Here is an 18,317-nt window from a genome sequence, read left to right as displayed (position 1 = left end):
ATGCCATGCAGGTGACCAACATCCATGATATCATCGGTTGTAAGGATGATGGCAGCTAGAAGATCATAATGGTGCATAATGAGAACCTGTGGCTTTGTGTAACTAAAATGCAAGCTTGATCATCCTACTGGTCTGTATGAAAATTTTGGGACGTTTTTAGGCATTGTGCCAAGTCACTTGAAGAAACCTCAAGTCACCCCAGGGTGCCTGGTCACCCTACTTGAAAAAGGCTGTTCTAGCAAGCGGCTTAACACCTCTTAAAGCCTCCACGTTTTACCCTCCCATGGGTTTAGTCCTAGAGGTCCGATCCTCTGTACATGGTGACTGGGCTGATTGCTAGTGTGCGTCTCCTCGTCTTCTAGCACACTACCAGTTAGCCCAATCAACATTTAGAGGATTGGCTTCATCTCGTCTCCTCCCAAAGTCACAACTCCCAGCATTTCTCCCTTCCACAGCTTTGGCCAGAAGTCTGATCCTTTATACATGGTGACTGGGCTCATGGCTGGTGTGTGGCTCCTTATCTTCCAGTCAGTTACAACGAGCTGGGGGAGCACTGCTGGATGTGAACTCCCCAACCGTATTGGAGTCACTTGGCTGCTGTAAGCCGGTGCTCTTTACTATTTTTAGGGTCACAATGCTTCTACCTCACCGTTGATTACTCTTCTGTGAAGTGTGGAGCACATCAGACTGGGGCACTGCTAAAGCTGGCTATACACTAGTGGATTTGTGAATGAATGTTCTTATGCACGTTTGCTTGAACATTCATACTAATAATTCTTTGTACATTCGATGACTGGAGAAATATATCTTTTTGGAAGCACTTCAACGATGATGGAACTTTCTTAAAATGAAACCTTTTGAACAAAATTCCCTTAGTGTATGGCCGGTCTGACTCCTACTTCATTCATACCTCATTTCCTCCCACGGGATCTCCTCCTCTGATCTCTTCCTCCATTCACCTACATATACAGGAGAAGTTGTGTGTAGATCTGGATGTTTGCTACTAATGCTGTTCCCTGACCTCTTACCTCTTCTTTCTAACAGTAAAAGATAGATGTGTGAGAATCTTCAAAAGTAAGTGGTTGTGTGGGGTTTGTTTGTGTGTGGGGGTTTTTTTTTTTTTTTTTTTTTTAGCACACCTTGACCTGTCGCACACAAATACCTCTTATTCTTGGTGTTGGTGTTATATGCACAGCTTACACTGATTTTGTTTCCATTCATTTAATCCAGGAACCTGCAGTTGGGTTACTACTGGTATAAAAAAAGGTAAGGAGACTTCATCTTCTTCCATACACTGATAAGCTAATAATTAACATTATGACCACCCACCATAACTCATCCAGGTATGGACTCCACCAGATCTCTGAAGGTTTGCTATTGTATCTGGCCCCAATCCATCAGCAGCAGTTCCTTTTTTAAGTCCCGTGTGTTGCTAGGTGGGGCCTCCATAATTCAGACTCAATTTGATTGAGATCTGGAGAATTTGGAAGTCAATCAAGCACAGATATCATCCTTGTAAAAATGTAGAAAAACGTGGAAATCAAATGGGAAGGAGGAGACGATCTCAGCCTTACAGATCTGTGCCTGATTGACGTGACTTCCAAATTGTTCTCCTCCCCTTTATTTAACAAGGAGGATATTTCTGCCTCTTCAGTGGAATCTTTAGCATCTTAAAAGTTCTGTTTTAATGCCCCCGGTTTCCCCTCGTTATGGGATTTTTCTTGATACTGAAGAGGCCACAATCAGCCCAGTGAATTCAGGTCAAGGGTCTTAACTTTGTACGCAAAGGGCCGGTGGGGGGGAAATATGCCCCATCTTTGGTGTTGGAGGAAATGTGTCCCATCAAATAAAATTTTACTTGATGTTTGCTTTTGTCAATCTTGAACAACTTGGTTTTAAACTATGCTTGGTCAACATTTACATTGCTAGTAGGGTTGCCACCTGTCCAGGATTCATCAGGACAGTCCGGGTTTTTAAACCTGGACATATTATTATTCAGACCAGACTGTGGCCCCTAAACTCTGGTGTCCCTGGGCACACCCCAATCCCCCAGTGTAGTGCTGATTCCCTCTGCTGCCCAGGTTGCACACACCTATGCTCTCCAACTAAGTACCACAACCATTAAGTGCATAGACCCCCCCCCCCCCCCCTTTCTCAATCCTGCCTCCTAGTAAGTGCATACACTAAGGTAAGGGGGACTCGGATGTAAGTAGTGCTCTGTGGACTCTGATGTAAGGGGAACCATGACTTAAGGGGGAATGCTGGGTCTTCTGGTGTAGGTGGGTGGGCTTTGAGCAGAAACCCCCTTACAGTTCAGTTCCCTTTCTACATCAGTCCAGTGCCCCCCCCCCCTTAGGATAAAAAATGCAGTGTGCCGCTAAAGTGTTTGGTGAAACGGTGGTAACTCTCTTTGCTAGATATATAACATATGATGACAAACTAAATGGTAATCTGCATTAACTGGCATTCATTGTAGTACATGTTGGCCCACCCTTTGCAGCTATAACAGCTTCAACTCTTCTGGGAAGGCTGTCCACAAGGTTTAGGAGTGTCTATGGGAATGTTTGACCCTTCTTCCAGAAGAGCATTTTGTGAGGTCAGGTGCTGATGTTTGGCGAGGAAGGCCTGGCTCATGGTCTCCGCTCCAATTCATCCCAGAGTTGTTTGATCAGGCTGAGGTTAGGACTCTGTGCAGGCCAGTCAAGTTCCTCCATCCCATACTCGCTCATCCATGTCTTTATGGACCTTGCTTTGTGCACAGTCATGATGGAACAGGAAGGGACCATCCCCAAACTGTTCCCACAAAGTTGGGAGAATGAAATTGTTCAAAATCTCTTGGTATGATGCCTTATGAGTTCCTTTCACTGGAACTAAGGGGCCAAGCCCAACCCCTGAAAGACAACCACACACCGTTTACACTTGGTACAATGTAGTCAGGCAAGTACCATCCTCTTAACAACCGCTAAACCCAGACATGTCCATTGGATTGCCAGACAGAGGAGCATAATTCATCACGCCAGAACACGTCTCCACTGCTCTAGAGTCCAGTGGCGGTGTGCTTTGCACCACTGCATCCAACGCTTTGCACTTGGTGATGTAAGGCTTGGATGTAGTTGCTCGGCCATGGAAACCCATTCCATGAAGCTCTCTGCACTGTTGTGCTAATCTGAAGGTCACACAAAGTTTGGAGGTCTGTAGCTATTGACTCTGCAGACAGTTGGCCACTTCTGTGCACTGTGTACTTCAGCATGTGCTGACCCCGCTCTATCATTTTTACGTGGCCTACCACTTCATTGCTGCTGTTCCCAACTGCTTCCAGTTTGTTTATAATACCACTAACAGTTGACTGTTGAATAGTTAGCAGTTGGGACACTTCATGGATAGACTTTTCGCAAAGTGACAACCTATCACGGTTCTACTCTTGAATTCACTGAGCTCCCGAGAGCGACCTATTTCACAAATCTTTGTAGAAGCCATCTGCATGCCTAGGTGCTTGATTTTATACACCTGTGGCCATGGAGGTGATTAAAACATCCGACTCAAATCATTTAGAGGGGTGTCCCAATACTTTTGACAAAGTGTGAGGCATTAGTGAGCCTTGGCAAGAAGATGCTGTAGGAGGTTGCAGGTCTCTTATGTGAAATCTGGGGCTCCTCTTTGTGGGTCTATACTGGAGCTGGCAAGTGCAGGTGAGGGATATTGTCCACAGGATAGAGGGTATGCTCCATGTTGTCCTCCCCACCATCTTGTGCTTCCTCTCTTCCAAAGTCAGGAAAGAAATCAATCAACCTATTGGGTTGTACAGGGTTGTGTTGGGCGGTTTTGATATTGAGATATATATAATTTTTTTTTTTTTTTTATTTACAATGCTGCTGTGAGGGGTCTATCACAGCTCAGGTTGCTGGAGAGAGATGATCCTGGGCAGAGCTCCATGTTTAGTGGTCATTTACATTCATGGCCAGACCACGCCCCCATCAATCTTCATGTGACCTTTGATAAATGTTTCATTATTTGAGAAATACAATTCTGCAGGAAAATGTCTGATTGTTCTTCTGTACATATTATTATGTTTTGGGGTGATATTGATGAAATCTTGTTTTACTTTATCATAGTGATTCCAAAAAAATCCTGGTTCGGTGTTATAGGAGGTATGTAATGCAGGCAATCCAATTTATAAGATGAGGTGATAATGTTATCTTGTTCTATCCAGAAATAACACAGCAGATTCCTTAATTATCTGGTTTAGGTGTATACATCCAACATAATGCCATGGATCAGATTGATCTCCAACCACAACCTACAGTATCTACTGTATGTAATCTCTCATAATCTCACAAGCAAGTACATCCCTCACATTTATCTAAATATTTTATTCCATCGTTTCATGTGACAACACTGAAGAAATGACAATTTACTACAATGTGAATGTACAGCTTGTATAACCGTGTAAGGCTGGATTCACACCTATGCATTTTTAGTGTTTTGCATTTTGCACTACAGAACCTGTTCCATAGGAAACCATGTTACATGGACTGTAGTGTAAATCTTCAAAAAGCACTAAAAATGCATAGGTGCGAATCCAGCCTCAATTTGCTGTCCCCTCAAAATAACTCGACACACATCCATTAATGTCTAAACCACTGGCAACAAAAGTTAGTACACCCCTAAATGAAAATGTCCAAATTGGGCCCAATTAGCCACTTTCCCTCCCTGGTGTCATGTGACTCATTGGTGTTACAAGGTTGCAGGTGTGTTAAATTTGGTATCGCTCTTTCTTGTCTGTCCTCGCAACTGTCACGGGTTGCTTCATGAAAATGTTTTTCTCTTTAGGTGTCTATGATAATGCTAAAGTGATGAAGAACATTGTATTTTGTTTTGCCACATGGGAATGGGGAACTACAAACAATTTCCTCTACAAATGCAAAGGTGAGCATATGTGTGACATTGTAAAAAAAAAAAAACATGTTCTCTAAATCGGGAAGTGTTTTAAGGACAAGATTGCTATCACTGTAAGCCTCTATCCTGACAGCCAACCAGGAACTTCAAGGTTAATGGCAGTGGGGGGGAGAGGAGTGAATGCCAGGTAACAAGGCCAAGAGTGAGTTGAGAGCATCTACTTCTAGTGGTTAAGGATACCAAGAGGGGAACCTTGGGACTTTGGGGGTGGTTTTGGGTTCAAACTGGTCCATTTGTGGAAGGTCCTAAGTTCAGGTGATTTGAATAAAGGCTACTTGATGAAGGAACCACTCACTGGGATCTCGAAAGACGGTCTGTCTCACTGTTTTTTTGAAATGTACTTCTCTTTTAATCCTGGAAATTTGGCCAGAGCTAGGTTCTACCTCCCTGAGTAGGGCTCCACTGTGGGTCCCCCTTTGCCTCTGAATGTATGACACTGCTGCTCTATTGTCCATAAGTTGTCACTGGGTGACCCAATATGAGGCAACAATGCAGATGGTGCCATAAATGATGCTCGGACTTCTACAAAATGGGCACCAACTATTCTTGCCTTGCACTTTGAGATGATCATAGGAGGCATCCCAACCTGGGCAACACAGTGGCGAAGAGGTTAGCACTTCTGCCTAGCAGCCCTAGGGTCGCTAGTTTGTATCCCAACCACAACCCTACCTACCTGGAGTTTGCATGTTCTCCCTGTGCCTGCGTGGCTTTCCTCCCAGGTACTTCGGTTTCCTCCCACATTCCAAAGACATGGCGATAGATTAATAGACTACTATCTAAATGGGTCCTAATGTATGAATGTGAGTTAGGGACCTTAGATTGTAAGCTCCCTGAGGACAGGGACTTATGTGAGAATGCACTATGTATATATACACACATAAAAGTGTGTGTGTGTGTGTGTGTGTGTGTGTATACATGCATACAGCACTGGCATCAGTAGTAACAATAGTCCAGGGTTATGGCCCTAGCAGACAGGACTGAGTGAGGGTCACCTGCCATACTCCACAACAGAGACTTTTGTGCAACTGTGAGGAGTTTCTGATAAGCTGAGTTTTGGCCCCAGGGTAGTATCAGAATATACAATGACACTGTCCCCAGGAGACTCCTTCCCAATGAAGACCTCACCCCCCTGGAATCTCTCCTTGATTACTGGTAACTTCTGTTGAAAATGTAGCCACCTGGATGTCGATCTAAGCCCCTAGATGGGTCATCTGCAGGTTTGGCCTTAACTGTCCAGCCAAAGCTCCTCAGGTTTGCCAGAAGAATTTCCATTTTTAACTAATAGTTGGTCTTGCTTCTGTGCCAACAACTGGATGTCATTCAAGTAGTTATGAATCTGAAGGCCCTGTTCCCTGAGTGGGGCCAGAACTGCAATTGGCACCTTCTTTTACAAAAAAAAGTTAGGGTGTGGCCTGTCTGTGACATTACATGATGGCGGGGGTCTGTGCTTCTAGTTGGCCGGACTCAGCATCTTGCTATTTATATTTAAACCACCAGCCTGCTAAAGGATTTGATCTGGATGTATGGGTTGATCTTGTTTTATTGCTACAGTACATTGAAGCTGAACTTAGTCCATTTATTCAAGGACATTACAATACTTCACTATGCAAGGTTTGTATGGTACTTTCTCACTGGTGACCTTGATGCTGGGAGCTGCTGACCTGGTTTATGGAATTGCTTCTGTTCCAGTTATTCAAGATGCTTATGACCTTTTTTTTTCTAATTTAATGGTCCAGTTGTTCCGTTAAGTTATATTTAAATACTTCACATGGTGGTGGATCTTATTTACACAATGGATTGGAAGTTTTTATGCAGCAGTCAGTGATCAAGGTGCTTTTACTCATATTTGGTCAGCTCACCTATGTTTGCTCTTATGGACACTTCTTTCTATATTAAACTTCTCTTTTTTTTTTTTTTTTTTTTTTTTTTCCAACGTTTTTATACCAATTTATTTCTGCATAGATGTATTTCACTTTTTTGTTAATATTGTAACTAGCACTGCTTTCTTTGGCATATTACTTTTTTTGTAAAGGCTCTGGGTGAAATGTAGAGCCTGAAAGGTGAACAAACTGAAAATGCTCTTCTCCCCAGCAAACCAGAGAAACATCTGGAATGAGACAAGGGATATGAATGTGGAGGTAGGGGGTCTTCTAGATCCACCAAAACTATTCAATCACCTGGCTGGATCTCTTGAATGATTTGTATGTTAATCTTACACTTTTCTACCTGAAAGAAACAATTGAATTTCTTTAGGTCTGCCACAGGCCTTCAGTCTCTTGTCTTTATTCTGTATAAAACAGTAAAATCCTGTAAACCTGTACAAACAGGGCACTGGAACTTTTACAAACACAGAACATTGAAAAGATATCCTGGTTAGGGTTTAATGCATGCTCTGTTCTGGAGGGACACCAAGAAATGGGTGGAAAGTACCCACAGATCCTGACAACTGGTCGCTCATACCATTTGCAAGTTTGGTCAACCTGGCTCCTACTGCGCTCCTTCGGGGTATCCACCCATCCAAAAGACTTCAGGGAGTCTGATGGAACTGTGGTCAACCTTTGCCTCTGAGTCTTTTAAAAGGATAGCCTGTGTCATTCCACACTTATTTGATATCTATTTTGCCAAAAAAGGCCCCGTCTCAATCGACACTGGGAGCTTCTGTCAGGCAAACCGCCTGGTGCCTTGACCTTTTTGTCCTGTGGAAGTTGGGCTGACTTCCTCTATCACCCTGGAGATTTCCACATCCAACTTCTGGTCAAAGGGAAACTTGCCATCAAAAGGCAATTCACAGCAACTTTGTTTTAAGGATTTGTCTGCCAACCAAGGCCTAAGCCATAATGCCCTTTTATTCATCACTGAATGTAGCACCACTCTGGAAGCTGACTGAAAGCCGTCTATCATCTCCTTGCTTGAAGTACACCATAACTTGTACTCGTCTAAGGCATGAGTGACCTGATACTTGGGAAGATCCTGGGAGATGGCAAATTCTGTGTTCATACCTTCATCGCACTGGCTACCAAAGTCAAAGGATTAGTTGATTTACAGGTGCCTGGTATGACATTCATAGATTTACCTCAATCCTCCTATCCAGGACAGCTTGAAAGAACATTAAATCCTACATCAGGAGTGTAACATTTCTAGTCAGTCTAATGACCACCCCATCCACTACTATGGTGTTATCCAGGGAGGAAACCTCTTCTGCTACAGGATACAATTTCTGCAAACAATTACTCAGTTGACTTCTTATCCCCCCTTCTGCTAATCTTTAGCAGTGAAATCTTTATTTTCCATCAAAGGGAAAGGACTGCTTTTTCAAGAATGGAAAGTAGGTTTTTAATGTTGTGGGTGGGGGTTCTGGCTCCTCCATTCCAGGGCCTGCTTCATTGCTTTAATGTATGGCTGAGCCATCAAATTCAAAGCCTGAAAAGTCCTGTTTCAACTCCAAGGAATCAAACTGATTCTCCTCTGTATCAGGAAGGGCTGAATGTTCAGTAGGGGTGGACATTTTGGTCAAATGAACCCTCTGTGTAGAACTTTAATGTCTCTTGGAGAGGTGACTGTAAACTCCTTGGCTAAAGGAGTTTCATGAGATGCTCTGAACTAGTCACTGGACCTATGTCTAGAATGTTTTGAAGTGGCTGTGTTAACTTTGAGTAGAGTATTCCAACAGCAACTCTTGTTTTTTTGTTTTTTTTGAGGGACATGATTTGTTGACGCTCAGTCTGTCCCTAAAGAGGTTCTGGAAGCGGTTTACATGAGCTTATCTGGTAAAGGATCAGCACTGCAGGCCCAGCATTTCTTGCCTCTTGGTTGCAATGAGTGCTCAGGGGAGGAGTATCTCTGCTCATGAGAACTATATCTATGGCAGGAGCTATGGGGGCTGGAAGAGCCGTTGTCCTCCTCATACCATGACATGAAGATGCTCTTCAAGACTTTGTAGAGTGACCTGGAGCGTGCTGGGCAGCAACAATAAAATGGGCCATGCTCATGAAAAGTGTACCCTTTGCCATGCTCTTCTTAATTACCATAATGTCAAACCCTACCTGAGCATGTGGATAACTTGTTCACATGGTAGAAGGTTCATAAATACGTGTTGGAGGCTGCAGGGAAAAAAAGCCTATTGCTAAGAACAAGGAAAAATTTCCAAAAAATTACGGTGAACAGAAAAAAATGCAACTCCCAGTAAAAGTCGTCCTACCCAAGAGGCACCCAGCCAAGGATGTATGAAATGAATATTCCCTCAAGCAAGTAGCTTCTCTGGGTACAAGGCAGCTTTAAAACTGGGAGCCAAAGTCGAGACAAAAATCTGACCTATAATTTCCACTCCAAAGATGTGGCATCCAGGAGCTCCCACACTGGCTGCTGATCTTATTGACCGGCTTCTAATGGGATCTGGATTTTCAGCCATCTTGATTGGCCAGGCTAAGATCATCTTGGCAGGTGTAGAAATGTGTGTGTACAAACAAGCAGTTACATAAAAATATTCTTAAGATTTCTTAAGACTAAAGGGTCTATTTATAAAAGCTTCACTCTGTGATTATTATTCTTGCACTTTACATATACATTGTACATTCACATCAGTCCCTACCCTCAAGGAGCTTACAATCTAAGGTCCCTAACTCACATTCATATACTAGGGCCAATTTTAGACAGAAGCCGATTTACCTACCAGCATGTCTTTGGAGTTTGGGAGGAAACCGGAGTACCTGGAGGAAACCCACAAAGGCACAGGGAGAACATGCAAACTCCAAGTAGTAGCAGGTAGTGTTGTGGTTGGGATTCAAACCAGCGACTCTTTTTACTGATAGGCAAGAGTGCCGCCCACTTCACCACTGTGCCGATATGACAAACCTTCACATACACAGGATTAAAATTGGACACATGAAATGCTTTTAGTTGGGAAATTTAGAATCTTAACCTGAACATTCAAAAGAATTTAAAAATCTGAAAATTCAAAAATCTGAAATGACTAATTTATAGGTTTTGGAATTTCTTTTCAAATTTTGTCTGAACGTAATGAATACAAATTATCCGAAATAACGAATGCTGCATCTAAACAAAGGGAACAAATGAATACTAAGGTTTTATTATTAGAACGTTGCGTTCTATTTAGATATGAATTATCTGAAATAACAAATGCTGCATCAAAACTAATGGAACGTAACGTTCTAACAATTAATAAAACCTTTAGTATTTGTTTCCTTTGTTTAGATGCGGCATTCGTTATTTCGGATAATTTGTAACTTCAGATAATTCCTAACTTAACGAATATGAATTTATCTGAAATAACAAATGCCCTATCTAAACTAATGTAATGTTCTAATTAATAATAATAATAATAATAATAATAATAAATAATAATCCTTTTTAGTATTTGTTCCCTTTGTTTAGATGCAGCATTTCGTTAATTTGAATAATGTGTAACTTCAGATAAATTTGTATTCATTACGTTCACAAACAGACAAATTTGAAAGGACATTCCAATACCTATAATTTAAGTTATTTTGAATTTTACTATACTATTTAAAACCTGGGAAAAAAAAAAAAAAAAATTTTTTTGAAATTCTTTCAATCTGAATTTTTTTTTCTTTCTTGCTGCTCTGTGGTGGTCCTATATTGTCAGCACCACCTAGTGGCCATAATGCTTTTTTTTTGGTTTTTTTTTTGTTTTTTTTGTTTTCCCCCCCCCAAGAAATATCTCGGTCAGCAAACCAAAATGTATTGTGAGAACTAGATGGCGCTGATACAAGAACCACACATAATAGAGGAAGTGAGGGAATTTTTCATCCTAATTGTGCCAATTTTTTTTTTTTTTTTGTCCTATTCACACAACAAAGGTTTTATTATACATGGACTCCTCTTCTGCATTAACTTGTTTCACACTTAAATAAAACTCGTACATTTTGGAAAAACTTGCAACTGACTTTTACAAGGTTTGTGTGAGAGTTAAGTATACAGTTTTACCTGTTTTATTCTGGAGGCCGGGCAACTGAGAATTTTCTGAAAATATTTGAAGGTGTGTGGGGTGTTTTTTTTTTTTTTTTTTTTTTTTTTTTTTTTTTTGTGTGTAATTTTATTGATTTTATATTCCAGATAAAATCCCAAAAAACAGCGACCTCCTTAATAAAGAGCGCATCCATCTGGTTGATGCCGGTTTGGAAATTAATACTCCGTACCCGTTAGTGTTGCCTCCATCGCAAAGTAGATCTGATTTTATCTTTTGACTTCAGTCTTGGAGATCCATTCGAGGTAACCACACTTTATGGTCAATCGATGCAACTTGCCATTCTCCAGTTTTATTTGTTTGAGAATTGTCATTTGGTGTTGAACCTTCCCCTTTTTTTTTTTTTTTTTTTTTTTTTTTTTTTTTTTTTTGGGAATGTTTGCATGTGAATACACATCTCAGCCGATGTGTGAAGGCATCATTAATTAATGGAACTGCTGTGTATCTGCTAAAGGGCAGCACATTTCTGTGGTATCAGGAAAGCATCATGGATTCCCAACACACTATGCAATCCTTTCATTCACACTAGTGGCCAGTGTGAAGGTCCTTCTTAAATTGGTGGTCAGTGTAAATCCCTCCTTACTTTGGTTACTGTGAATGCTCTTGGTCAGTGTAAATCCCCATTACATTGGTGGTCACTGTAGAAACTCCTCTTCATATTGTTAATCGGTAAAAAAAATCCAAACTTGCATTTGTGGTCAGTATTATATTTTTATTTTTTTTTTTTTTTGTAAATAGTCCTTTACATTAGTCCATGTAGAAGCCCCTTTAAATTGGTGGTGAGTTTAAATTCCCCCCATTACATTGATGGCCAGTGTAGAAATCCCCTTTATGGGTTGTTGATGTAAAATCCCCCATTACATTGGTTGTCAGTGTAAATTACATTGGTGCTCAATTTAAATTTAATTTACATTGGTAAGTGCAGAATTGCCCTTACACTAGTGGTCAGTGTAAAGCCCCCCCCCCCCCCCCCAACCTTAGTGGTCAGTGCAGAAGTGTCACCATACATGAAGGTCATTGTATATCCCTCCTTACATTGGTGGTTGGTGTAAATGCTCCTATTGCATTGGTGTCAGTGTAGAAATACCTCTTTATATTGTGGATGGCATATAATCCCCTATTACATGGTGGTCAGTGTAAATTTCCCATTACATTGGTGGTCAGTGTAGAATCGCTCACTATATACTTGCCAAAGATTTCCAGCTTTGTTTACATTATTCAGAATTTGCCACAGTGTTCTGCCTCCTAGCTAATCCCACCCCCACCACTGATCCCATCAACCCCCCAGCATTGCCACTGATAGCCCCCCTACCCCAGCATTGCCATTGATCCTAGGAGTTTTTTACCTATTGATGGGTGCCCTCGCCTCCCCAGTCCATGGTGTGCAGGCAGTGAGGACATGTGCTATACACTTTAGTAACCAATCAGTGAGCAGTAATGATGTGCACTAGCCTCTTGCAACCAATCATTGAGTGGTAAGGATATGCAGCAACCAATCAGTGAGCAGTATTGATGTACAGTAATCTCTAGCAACCAATCAACAAGCAGAAGTTATGTGCTGTAACCTCTAGCAAAAAATCAGTGGGCCATAATGTGTGCTGTAACCTCTAGCAGCCAGTCAGTGAGCGGTAATGATACTCTGTAACGTCTGGCAACCAATCGCAATTGCTGCCTGATCTGATTCAGTAAACTGAGTCTAACTGCTATTTATTGTATGTCTCAGAGCAGGTGGAGAGAAATTGCATGGAGGGGGGCTCAAGAAAATGTTTGTCCAAGGTCCAATCAATATTAAAGACGGCCCTTCTTCACAAATGCAGTTGAAGTGTTTAGTTCATTTTCATAGAGGAACTTTGCAATTAATTGTAATTTATCTGATTGCTCTTTAGAACATTCTGGAGATTGCAAATTGCCATCATAAAAACTGAGGCAGCAAACTTTGAAAATTTGATTGTCAATCCCAAAAGTTGTTTGGCCACGGCTGTAGAGCATAGCCTCCCAAAAGAGTTCAATGGGGTTCACTGAATTTTGATTACCTGAACCTAGGCTTGTTCCATCATTTGAGTACAATGGGTTCATTTTAATGTCGTGGGTTTTTTTTTCTTTAGACTTTGAAAAGAACAGCTGATTACTGTGAGGATCACCGGATTCCCTTTCCAGTAAATACCAAAGAACATTATGAGTACCCTCCAACTAAAAGCTGCTACGTCTTTGAAGGAGATGGATATGAGACGCCCGATGTGATACACTTTCCTCTGTTCAACACCCAGACTTGTGGAGGTGAGTTTACAGAGGAAAGTCCTGTAATAAGACTTGTGTATTCATGGAGTTGTCTCTGTATTATGAGCTTGGTGGATGCTATAGGCTGCATTCCAGGTATGGATATTCTTGCATAGTTCCAGCTTAGACCAATGCAATTCTGTATATGCCATACCCATGGGATTGCTTTAGAAGCTGGAAATCACTGTAGTAGACACCACTACTATATCATATTTTTATCTAAAACATGTCTAGTGTAAGTGAATCACACGTGAAAAATAAAGTGGCGCTTCCTAGAAAATTGCACCCTTACAGTGATTAATTACTCTACTAATCATAACAAAAAACACAAATATATAAAAATATGGTGAACATCAAGTGCACATATTTACGAGTTATACCTCAGTGCCAATGCTATATATGTATCAGAAAATATACATGTACAGTTATTGGATATACTGGGACGTATATGGCAATTGTGATCCTGTGAAAGTGACAACAGTTCAAAAATCATGCCAAAGGGTCCTCAAAACACCATGTGTAGAATCTTCTCTCAAAACCTTCCACCACACCCGGGTGTTCTGTGAGCCCACTCCCAATGAAAGACTCACTCACCAGCTCCAATTGCCCCCACTTGCGTGTAAGGCTGTAAAGAGCCTCAAAGTGTGGCGATATTCAGATTTCTTCCCGTTTCTCCATCCGGCCAATAAGAGTGGATCCCGAGACCCAATTGGACGGGGGTCATAAGTCCTGATTGGACTCGGGAAGAGATGTGGGGGAGCTGCGACCTGGATGGGGTAAGCGGCAAGCGTTGGGAGGGGGGGGTGATCTGTGTCTGGCTGTGTCTTTTCCCCCCAAAGATTGAGCACCAGCCACCACTGGCTACTACTATGATCACTGCTAGCTCCTTTGTCCCATGCCGAGAGGCTGCCCTGTTGCATCATGAAATTAAGATTGGCCACTCGGCACATTCATCATTTAGAGATCTCTTTGGCATTCTTGCAAAACATTCTCTGATTGGATGAGGCAGTGAGGTGGGGCAGTGACATCTCCAATCAGACTAGCAGAAAATGTAACCTCCACCCCCTTACTTGTAGATCTGTACTTGCCCTACTCTGATGGGTGACGCCTCCTATTGATGTTTACATCTCAACCAGCAAAAGTCTTTGTATTGGGCTGTCAGCACAACAAGGGGGGGGGGGCCCAGATTCTGCCCCCCGTGTTAATCGGTATCGGGTACATCTAGGGGAACCCTACTTTTTTTTTTTTTTTTTTAATATACTTTAATAGCCGGGTGTGGGCAATTGTAACTGCGAGTCATTTTTAAATGGGATTTGACTGTTTGTCCTAATTCCCTTTCTTAAAAAAAAAAAAAAAATTATATATTTTGCTGCGGCATGTTTTATGTATGCTACAGTTGCGCCACTTTATAGGCACATTTAGTGGACCCCCCAGGCACTATTTAATTTTTTTTTGTTTTTATTGTTGCACGTTAAGCATCAAAATCACTGCTCCTGAAAAAAATAATAAAAAAAAAAAAAACCCAAAGGGGTATGGGGGTCCCAGGGCAGTACCTGGATCCCCATACCCCTTTTATGGCCAATTACATGCATATTTGATTTTTCCTGTTTGGCTCCCATAGACGTCAATGGGGTTCGCTGTTCAGGTTAGAACATTTCCCCTGTACGGTAGTTCTGCTGTGAACTGAACAGGGGGGTGTTTTGTCCATCCTTGTATAAGGGGCATATCAGCGATATCTGGAGACCATGGAGTAAAGAAGTCCTCTGGTACATGGAATGCCAACTTATACACAATCGGCAATGATCCAGGATAGAGCAGCCCATGCCCCCACACCTGTCAGTGCAGGATAATGGAGTGCAGAGTGGCCACCAATTTGCACAGGCAGGAGATGTAGGACAGGATAAAGATTGAGAGGATCACACTCTCCACTTGGGATGGACTTGATGGATCAGCTTTGCTCATATTGAATGGAAGCCAATGGCTACTAGGAGAACAAAGGCAGAGCTGCCAGATGACGCAGAACAGCTTGGTGTCTTATCAGTAACAACGTGTTTTGGGTGTGCACCCCCCTTTATCAAGCCTTGATGAAGGGGGACACACTCCTGAAATGCATTATCATACCGGAGAAGTTGTTATATAAAAATCTCATTGATATTTCCATTCTTTATTTCATTACACAATCTGATGCACATTTCTTTCAGAGGCTTTAAACCTATACAGACTAAGCAAGAAGTATGCTGCACATGTTCCTTCCTATGACACCTCTATGATGAATGAATTGCTGGACATAGCAAAGAAAAATGTGGAGAGCAACATGGGGGAGATCCAAGTCCAAATACAACAATGTGTTTCCAGGAGTAACAAGAGGGAGATGTCCTAGACATAACGGGCAATGTCTGCAACTTTGCATAAAATCTTTAGAGGACCATTAAGACAAACTGAAAAGTTGTTTTCAAAGAAATTTTGTCAGTGGAATCCTGAGGATTTTGAACATATACATCCTAAATAATTCAGCAAAGTTGTATAAATGAATGTTTGAATGTGACCAAGTACCACTAGATATACTTTTTCTGTATGCAATTGTAAGATGGACATCTTGGGTTCTGACACTGGTGATTGGGGGTTATCAGGCATATCCACCTATTTTCCTGGCAAGGGTCTTTTGGTAAGGGGTTCCATTGTTTATCTAAATGTATTTCAATATTACAAAATCACGTATTGTATCTGGAAATAAAATTGTTACTTTGTTAAAATACCATGTTTGTCTTCTTTCTGTACATAGGATAGGAATGTATATTAAAGGTTTGTGCTTTAATAGTAATGTTTGGCTGTGGGTGCGTTTTGGTTAAACCGAAAGGGTTTTGAAATAACTTCTAAAATTTTAATTGTCCCAAAGGAGTTTTGGCCCTAGAATGTATCTTTGGGACTACTTAACCACTTCAGTCCCAGAAGGATTAACCCCCTTCCTGACCAGAGCACTTTATGCGATTTGACACTGCGTCGCTTTAACTGACAATTGCGTGGTTGTGCGATGTTGTACCCAAACAAAATTGACGTCCTTTTTTTCCCACAAATAGAATTATCTTTTGGTATTTGATCACCTCTGCGGTTTTTATTTTGCGCTATAAAAGAGCAACAATTTAAAAAAAAAAATGCTTTTTTACTTTTTTGCTATAATAAATATCCCCCAAAATTATACAACAAACTATATATATATTTTTTTTTTTTTTTTTCCCTCAGTTTAGGCCAATATGTATTCTACATATTTTTGGTAAAAAAAATCACTAAGCATATATTGATTGGTTTGAGCTAAAGTTGTAGCGTCTACAAGATAGGGGATAGTTTTATTGCATTCTTATTATATATTTTTTTTCTTTTTTAAAGGTAATGGCGGTGATCTGTAATTTTTATCAGGACATGTACATTATGGTGTACACATCAGACATTTTTGACACTTTTTTTTTTTTTTTTTTTTTTTTTTCTTTTTGGAGTAATTAATAAACCCTTATGTTTCACGTTCTATGTGTTAAGGTAAAAAAAACTTCTGTGCTGCAGCTCCCCAAGCCCCTCCTTTTTTTTTTTTTTTTTTTTTTTTCTTCTAACTTGAGCCCGTTTTGTTCCAGCAGCTCCAGCCTCTGTCTTTGGTCCCCATTGGATAGATTGATAGCAACAGGAACCATTGGCTCCTGCTGCTTTAAATCAAATCCAGAATAACACGGGGGTTAGTGCTGGGTTGGTCTAAAGGTAGGTGGACCCACATCCCAAGGTAAAACTTGCTTTGTGGAAATTTGATCCTTATGGATGCAGCATTAGATACATGCCTCCTTAGCAATACTACATCTGTTTTGTCTGCTGATTCCAATCTGATACCCCTGAGGAAGAGCATAGCTCGAAACGCGTTGGGTACTCCCCGCATATGTACTTTATATGTATTGGTGTTCCAGGATTGTGAATTAATCCATATGTTTTGTATTGCCAATTTCTGTATGTATCACGTTTGCTGCACATTTACCCCCTGTACTACAGATCTACTGTAAGATCTACATGTTAAACACTTTTTCATACAATCCCTATACTCTCTATACTTATGACCTATAAGTAGGTGTTCCCTCTAAAAGTCCCCATAGAGGATCAAATTTCCACAAAGTAAATCAAATCCAGTGACATGGGAGCCGGGGGGGCAGGGCCGAGTCCTGCTGTCTATCAATGGACACAGCAACAGGACTCGGGATGCGCCCACACAGGTGCCCGCATGGAAATTGGATCTCTGTGGGTGCACCTAATGAAAAGGGGCTATGGGAGCCACTGGGTGACTCCAGAAAAAGGCTGATAAGGGCCACTCTGTACAAAACCCTTGCACAGAGTAGGTATGACATGTTTGTTTTGTAAAGGGTGTTTATTTTAAAGTGATTAAAAAAAAAATATGCTTACCTGCTCTGTGCAATGGTATTGCACAGAGCAGCCCCTTACCACCTCTTCTGGGGTCTCCCATCACTGCTGTCCACTCCTCCTAGTCTGAGTGCCCTCATAGAAAGCTGTTTTCATGCTCCTAAGCTGGGCTGTGTGCATCCATAGATGCACATAGTGTGGCTCAGCCCTGCCCCCTGCACTCTCAGGATTTGATTAGCTACATCAGGAGCCAATGGTTCTCACTGCTGCACTTGTGTACTGTGTGAAGGGGGAGAGAGGAGAGCTCTGCTGAAGATGGGCACAGTGCTAAATCAAAAGAGGAGCCAGGCATTTAAGAGGGGCTGGGGGGGCTCATCATGGGTATTTTTTTTTACATTCATGCAGATAATGACTTGAAGTAAAATACTTAGGTCTTTAGAACCACTTTAAGTTGGAATTCCCTTTGCTCCAAAAATATCAATTTTCACATAGCTTGGTATGAAAAAGGTGCCCATTACAGTTCCCTTTTTATGCACAAAAAATATATAATCAAATGTACAAAGGTATTAAAATCTGAACTGAGATGAAGAAACAATATTTTGAGGGGCCATCTAAGTGAACAGCTTTGCTTCTAAATGGCTACAAACTGGTACTAATCCCCCCCCCCCCCCTCACAGCTCACTGAAACATC

General features: G+C 41.4%; 1 pseudogene; it reads left to right on the top strand.

Moving 5' to 3' along the window:
- Positions 1-15,902, top strand: part of LOC141128966 (cytosolic phospholipase A2 gamma-like) — a 47,269-nt pseudogene extending 31,367 nt beyond the window's left edge.
- The last annotated feature ends 2,415 nt before the right edge of the window (positions 15,903-18,317 follow it).

The sequence above is a fragment of the Aquarana catesbeiana genome, linkage group LG01, assembly GCF_042186555.1.
Source record: "Aquarana catesbeiana isolate 2022-GZ linkage group LG01, ASM4218655v1, whole genome shotgun sequence".
NCBI classification, from domain to species: Eukaryota; Metazoa; Chordata; class Amphibia; order Anura; family Ranidae; genus Aquarana; species Aquarana catesbeiana.
The sequence above is the reverse complement of the archived record's forward strand: the minus strand, read 5'-3'. Positions and strand labels throughout refer to the sequence as shown.